The sequence below is a fragment of the Coenobita brevimanus genome, chromosome 79 (assembly GCF_032717465.1).
Source record: "Coenobita brevimanus isolate Jiangsu-jjx chromosome 79, ASM3271746v2, whole genome shotgun sequence".
Classification (NCBI taxonomy): domain Eukaryota; kingdom Metazoa; phylum Arthropoda; class Malacostraca; order Decapoda; family Coenobitidae; genus Coenobita; species Coenobita brevimanus.
This window is the reverse complement of record NC_137032.1, coordinates 21,099,502-21,107,450: the sequence shown is the minus strand read 5'-3', so window position 1 is coordinate 21,107,450 and position 7,949 is coordinate 21,099,502. Positions and strand designations below refer to the sequence as shown.

The window sequence follows — 7,949 nt, the reverse complement described above, 5'->3', positions numbered from 1 at the left end:
CTTTATATAATAACAAGTAGAAGCACTAGCTGACTCTTCCTCACTGCAAGCAGAGTTAGCTAGACCTTTCAACTCAGGGTCAGCAACCTGCAACTCAACCAACTCTTGACGAGACAAATTATCAACACTACGGGGTACTGCCTCATCTGGTGAGTGGTCCAAATTAGCAAGAAAAGTGTCAGCTAGGATAACATCATCATCATCATGATTATCCGCTAAATCACCAGTAACTTTAGACTTAGCCCTAGTGACAGCACATGCAGGGAACACATCAGGGACATCACAATCCTGGGCCGCAGCCACTGGCTCACTAGACAACTGAGGAGCTGGACACACTTGACTTCCAGCAATATCATTTCCAAGTAAGAAAGTTACACCTGACATTGGGAGTGTCTCAACCAACCCAACCATAACGGAACCATTAAAAAACCAGACTCCAAATTCACTCTGCACAGAGGGACAGAGAAGTAATTATTCCCTACGCCTTGTATGATTACAGTTTCATCAGAGGAATTAACATTAGAGCCTAGAACACTGGTCAGCATAAGGGATTGGCAAGCACCTGTATCACGATATATTTTAACTGATTTCCTGTCATTACTGTCCAGAGGACTGACAAAACCATCAGACAGGAAGTTAGCACATGAACTCTTGAGAGTGTCACCCACGTTACTCGTCAAAAGAGGAGCTCCATCATGAGAATTTAAGTTACCCCTCAAAGCAGGTTCAGTTAATTCAGTTAAAGAATTCTGGGAACTCTCAAGGGTGGACACTAGACCAATTGACTGAATATTTAAAGACTCCTTTTTGTACACATCACGCTGTCTCCTGAAACATTTCTCCGTAGTATGACCAAGCTTACTACAATAATTACATTTACTTTTCTGAAATCTAGAGGTGAAGCTGGTATTTACTTCCTGAGAAACATCATCTTTATTCTCTTTCCTGTTACCTGCACTCTGAGTAGAGGCAACGTACTTACTCTCAGCTTTCCCTTTTTCTCTAGAATATCTCTTGTGAGTGAGAACATATTCATCAGCTAAAGCTGCAGCATCAGACAAATTATCTATTCTTTTCTCATCAAGATATAGGCTTACATCTTTACTAATACACCTCTTGAAGTCCTGCAGCAAAATCATCTGCTTAAATTTACCAAAATCAGAATCCACATTCTTAGAATTTAAACACTGCTCTAACAGATCTTCTTTGATTTTTGCATACTCAACATGGGATTGCTTATCTTCTTTGTAAGTTGTCCTAAATTTTACTCTATAGGCTTCAGGAACAAGCTCATAGGCCTTAAGAATCAAGCTCTTAACTACATCATAATTATCAGATTGATCCTGAGGCAAAGATGCATAAGTTACTTGAGCTTTACCGGTGAGAACAGTTTGAAGGAGTACTGGCCAATACTCCTTGGGCCAATTAAAACCTGTAGCTACCCTCTCAAACAATTGAAAATGCTTTGTTAAATCAGAATCATTAAAAGGAGGGCAAGTTTAACATTTTTAGCCACATCAAAATCATCAGAGCTAGATGATCAAGTTAAACCTTGTTTCATGCGATACTCATGGTCTGCCTGAATCCTAGCTAGTTCAATTTGTGCCTGAGCCTGTATCTGTGCCTCCTGAATCCGAGCCTGTGATTCAGCCTCCTTAGCATTTGCTTGAAATTCAGCCTCCTTAACACGAGCCTCCTGCAGGGCTAGCTGTAACTTAGCTATTTCAATCTGCGTTTGCTCATTTGGAGGAGTTACATTAAACAAGCTCTTATTAATCATGCCAACAATTTGATCTTTAGAATGATGAGAGTGAACTGCAATTCCCAATTGTTGAGCAACAAGCTTAAGTTCATTCTTTGTTCTGTTTTCTACATCACACACTGTTTGCACATTTGACAAAAAATCTTTGGCTTCATCAAGTGTAGTAATGGTAGACATCATGAATAAATCACAGTCACAAAATATCAAGATATATCCTTATGACAATATCCTGAATATCCTGATAAGAGGTCGCCAAATTTATGTTACGGAACAGAGAAAGATAATGTACACATTAAGTGAGAATACTAAGAGTCACTACTGTCCCGTAAAGTTCCAGGTTCAAAACAAAAGAGTTAGGTAAAATTACAAGTTAAAGTTTAATGCTGAAACTAACAACAAAACATTCAGGACTCATAAGGATAATGTAATGGCAAAAAAACAGGTTAAATATATGGTTAACTGCAATAGCCTCTATTAACACAAAATTAGCATGAGTAAATTTATCTATGTCAGCCCTGTTCAAATGAGATACCAGATAATATTCAGTGAATTCCAGATATATTATTACAGATACAAAATATTATTAATGATGGCTGACAATAAGAACCTAACATTAATTACAAAAACCTTACTAGGCCTAAGAATTAACCTTATGCTACACAGTACAAGAAAAAATGCAACAACAGTTATACTCAAATTACATACAGCTGCCAGATGGTTGGAGACTTCCTGAGCACTCACAATAATAATAACTGTACAGGGGAGGACAGAGATGTGAGCAAAATGAGGAGTAGATCTAAGTGGCAATAATGCAGAGACTGAGCTCATTATATAGGGGTCAGCAGAGCTTGATACAATTTGTAAGAAGAATGCGCAAATGAAGCCATAGGGGACAAAGAGCTGATAATCCTGCTCTGTACAAGAGAAAGGACGACTTACTCTACTATAACGGTAGAAGGGGGGACTGGGGCAGAACACGCTCGTGATCAAACATGCAGCACACTGTGCGTTAAATTACACAAAGGATGATGAAATCATAGGCTATGTAACAATGTATATATATATATATATATATATATTGTTACATAGCCTATGATTTCATCATCCTTTGTGTAATTCTATATATATATATATATATATATATATATATATATATATATATATATATAGATAGATAGCCTATGATTTCATCATCCTTTGTGTAATTCTAACGTACAGTATGCTGCATTTTTGATCACGAGCGTGTTCTACGTCACTCCCCCCTTCTACCCTTATCGTAGAGTAAGTCGTTCTTTCTGTTGTTTAGAGCAGAATTGTCAACTCTTTGTCCCCTATGGCTTCATTTGCGCGTCCTTCTTACAAGTTGTATCAAGCTCTGCCGGCCCCTATATAATGAGCTCAGTCTCTGCATTAATTGCCACTTAGATCTACTCCTCATTTTGCTCACATCTCTGTCCTCCCCTGTACAGTTGTTATTATTGTGGGTGCTCAGGAAGTCTCCAACCATCTAGCAGCTGTGTAATTTGAGTATAAGTGTTATTACATTTTGTTCTTGTACTGTATAGCATAAGGTGTTGATTCGTAGGCCTAGTAAAGTTTTAGTAATTCATATTGTCAGCCAGTGGTAATAATATTTTGTATTTGTAATAATATATCTTGCGTTAACTGAGCATTATCCAGTATTTTCTCATTTTATCAAGATTGACATAGATAAATTTACTCATGCTAATATCGTGTTAATAGAGGCTATTGCAGTTAACCATATATTTAACCTGTTTTTTGCCATTGCATTATCCTTATGAGTCCTGAATGTTTTGTTGTTAGTTTGAACATTAAACTTTAACTTGTATTTTTACCTAACTCTTTTGTTTTGAACCTGGAACTTTACGGGACAGTAGTGATTTTTAGTGTTCTCACTTGAAGTGTACATTACCTTTCACTGTTCCGTAACATAAATTTGGCGACCTCTTGTCAGGATATTCAGGATATTATCATAAGGATATTGCTTGATATTTTGTCACTGTGATTTATTCATGATGTCTACTATTACTACTCTTGATGAAGCCAAAGATTTTTTGTCAAATGTGCAAACAGTGTGTGATGTAGAAAACAGAACAAAGAATGAACTTAAGCTCGTTGCTCAACAATTGGGAATTTCTGTTCACTCTCATCATTCTAAAGATGAAATTGTTGACATGATTAATGAAAGCTTGTTTAATGTAACTCCTCCAAATGAACGCAGATTGACTTAGCTAAGTTACAACTAGCACTGCAGGAGGCTCGTGCTAAGGAGGCTGAATTTCAGGCAAATGCTCGTATTCAGGAGGCGCAGGCTCAGGCACAAATTGAACTTTCTAGGATTTAGGCAGACCATTAGTATCGCATGAAACAAGGTTGAACTGGATCATCTAGCTCTGATGATTTTGATGTGGCTAAAAATGTTAAACTTGTCCCTCCTTTTAATGAATCTGATTTAACAAAGTATTTTCAGTTGTTTGAGAGGGTAGCTACAGGTTTTAATTGGCCCAAAAAGTATTGGCCAGTACTCCTTCAAACTGTTCTCACCGGTAAAGCTCAAGTAACTTATGCATCTTTGCCTCAGGATCAATCTGATAATTATGATGTAGTTAAGAGCTTGATTCTTAAGGCCTATGAGCTTGTTCCTGAAGGCTATAGAGTAAAGTTTAGGACAACTTATAAGCAAGATAAGCAATCCCATGTTGAGTATGCAAAAATCAAAGAAGATCTGTGAGAGCAGTGGTTAAATTCTAAGAATGTGGGTTCTCATTTTTTTCATTTCATTCATTGCCAGACGCCATGTATCCCAAATGAGGTGGCCAAGGGCTTAGAGTTAATTATTTTACAGGGAGGGGCACTAACCCTCCACCAACCCCACTTGATACGTAGGGATGCCAACAGCATCTGGTGTTCCCAGGCGGTCACCCATCCAAGTATTAACCAGACCCAACGTTGCTTAATTTCGCTGATCGAACGGGAAGCGGTGTACTCAACGTGGTATGGCCGTTGATTCTGATTTTGGTAAATTTAAGCCGATGATTTTGCTGGAGGACTTCAAAAAGTGTATTAATAAAGATGTAAGCCTATATCTTGATGAGAAAAGAATAGATAATTTGTCTGATGCTGCAGTTTAAGCTGATGAATATGTTCTCACTCACAAGAGATATTCTAGAGAAAAAAGGAAAACTGAGAGAAAGTACGTTGCCTCTACTCAGAGTACAGGTAACAGGAAAGAGAATAAAGATGATGTTTCTCAGGAAGTAAATACCAGCTTCACCTCTAGATTTCAGAAAAGTAAATGTACTTATTGTAGTAAGCTTGGTCATACTACGGAGAAATGTTTCAGGAGACAGCGTGATGTGAACAAAAAAGGAGTCTTTAAATATTCAGTCAATTGGTCTAGTGTCCACCCTTGAGAGTTCCCAGAATTCTTTAACTGAGTTAACTGAACCTGCTTTGAGGGGTAAATTAAGTTCTGATGATGGAGCTCCTCTTTTGAGCAGTAACGTGGGTGACACTCTCAAGAGTTCATGTGCTAATTTCTTGTCTGATGGTTTTGTCAGCCCTCTGGACAATAATGACAGGAAATCAGTTAAAATATATCGTGATACAGGTGCTTGCCAATCCCTTATGCTGACCAGTGTTCTAGGCTCTAATGTTAATTCCTCTGATGAAACTGTAATCTTACAAGATGTAGGGAATATTTACTTCTTTGTCCCTCTGTCCAGAGTGAATTTAGAGTCTGGTTTTGTTAATGGTTCCGTTATGGTTGGGTTGGTTGAGACACTCCCAATGTCAGGTGTAACTTTCTTACTTGGAAATGATATTGGTGGAAGTCAAGTGTGTCCAGCTCCTCAGTTGTCTAGTGAGCCAGTGGCTGCGGCCCAGGACTGTGATGTCCCTGATGTGTTCCCTGAATGTGCTGTCACTAGGGCTAAGTCTAAAGTTACTGGTGACTTAGAGGATAATGATGATGATGATGTTATCCTAGCTGACACTTTTCTTGCTAGTTTGGACCACTCACCAGATGAGGTAGTACCCCGTAGTGTTGATAATTTGTCTCGTCAAGAGTTGGTTGAGTTGCAGGTTGCTGACCCTGAGTTGAAAGGTCTAGCTAACTCTGCTTGCAGTGAGGAAGAGTCAGCTGGCGCTTCTACTTGTTATTACATAAAGTCAGAAGTACTTATGAGGAAGCGGAGACCCCCAACAGCATCAGCCGACTGTGAATGGGAGGTTGTACATCAAGTTGTCATCCCTCGTGTTTGTAAGCAGGATATCATTAGAGTGACTCATGATTCCCGTTTGGCAGGACACCTTGGAGTGAGGAAGACTGTCGCACGCATTTTGAAACACTTCTACTGGCCAGGTATCTTCAGGGATGTTTCCTGGTATTGTAAGTCTTGTCACACCTGTCAAGTTGTGGGGAAGTGTAATCAGACCGAAAAGGTTGCACCTCTAGGTCCCATTCCTCCTTTTGAGGCGCCATTCACCCATGTGTTGGTGGATATTGTGGGCCCTCTTCCTAAGACTTCTTCAGGATTTTCTTATGTGTTGACCCTGATTGACATGGCTACTCGTTATCCTGAAGCCATTCCACTTAGAAATATCTCAGCAAAGAACGTGGTTAAGGAAATGCTAGGGTTCTTCACAAAGTTTTGTCTGCCCAAGGAGGTACAGTCAGACCGGGGAAGTAATTTCATGTCAAATGTTTTCAAGCAGTCTCTGAAAGAGTTGGGCATCACCCAAATCATGTCTTCAGCTTACCATCCCCAGACCCAAATAGCGTTGGAGAGATATCATCAAACACTCAAATCGATGCTCAAGAAATACTGTTTGGAACATCAGAAAGACTGGGATAAAGGTCTTCCATTCGTTGTATTTGCCGCAAGAGAATCTCCAAATAAATCACTGGGCTTCTCACCTTTTGACTACTGTTTGGCCGTGAAGTAAGTTTACCCCTTAAGTTACTCAAGGAATGCTGGCTGTCGGAGGAAGATGACGTCAACCTGCTGGAGTATGTGATGAAGTTCAAAGAACGGCTGTCCACTGCTTTACAGCTGGCGAGAGAGAATTTAGGAGCTGCTTAGGAGAAAATGAAGACTTGGTATGATAAGAAGTCCAGGTTACGCCACTTTCAGCCAGGAGATCAGGTTTTGATTCTGCTACCGGTGCATGGGCAACCTCTTCAAGCCAAGTTTAGTGGTCCTTATTTCATGGAGAAGAAACTCAGTGATGTCAACTATGTCATCGCCACACCAGATCGTAGAAGGAACAAGCAACTTTGTCACATCAACATGCTAAAGTTATATCACAGGCGGGACGAAAATAACCCAGTCTGCACTGTAGCTGTTCCACCCGAGTCTGCAAGTGAAGTTCTCCCATGCAGCATGAGCCTGAGTGATAGTTTGGGGAAGAATCCTGATATCATGAATGATCTCCAGACTAAGCTTTCTCATCTACCTCCCGAGGAAAGGTAGGAGTTTTCGGCATTACTGCAGGAGTACCCGCAAGTGTTCCGTGCCACTCCAGGAAGAACCACTGTGTTGATGCATGATGTCGATGTTGGAGACGCAAAGCCAATTAAATTGCCTCCTTACCGTGTGAACCCAGTGAAAGTTCCTCTCATCGAGAAGGAGCTTGGCTACCTGTTGGACCACAAGATGATTGAGCCCTGTCAGAGCGAGTGGAGTTCTCCTGTCGCTCTAGTCCCTAAGCCAGGTGGGTCACAGCGGCTTTGCATCGACTACAGACGTGTTAATCAGATAACCAAAACAGACACTTACCCTCTCCCTCGCGTGGAAGATTGCATAGACAAGATCGGAAAGGCTAGGTACATAAGTAAGTTTGATTTGTTAAAGGGATACTGGCAAGTACCTATGACTGAACGTGCTAGGGAGATCTCATGTTTTGTAACACTAGGAAAGACTTTTGCATGTTCTGTAATGCCATATGGTATGAAGAATGCACCAGCCACATTTCAGAAGCTCATGAATGTTGTAACAGAGGGTTTGGCAGGGTGTGTTGTTTATATTGATGATGTATTAATCTTCAGTGACAACTGGAAAGATCACCTATGCCATGTCAGTAAATTTCTTGAGCGTTTGGTTCAGGCTAATCTTGTAGCTAATTTATCAAAGTGTGAGTTTGGTCAAGCTAAAGTTCAGTACCT

General features: G+C 40.1%; 1 non-coding gene across 1 annotated transcript; it reads right to left on the bottom strand.

Annotated features, from left to right (window-relative positions):
- Positions 1-4,672: 4,672 nt before the first annotated feature.
- On the bottom strand, positions 4,673-4,791 carry LOC145409142 (5S ribosomal RNA). The gene has a single exon (XR_013899064.1). It is a non-coding gene; the product is annotated as a 5S ribosomal RNA (ribosomal RNA).
- Between the last annotated feature and the right edge of the window lie 3,158 nt (positions 4,792-7,949).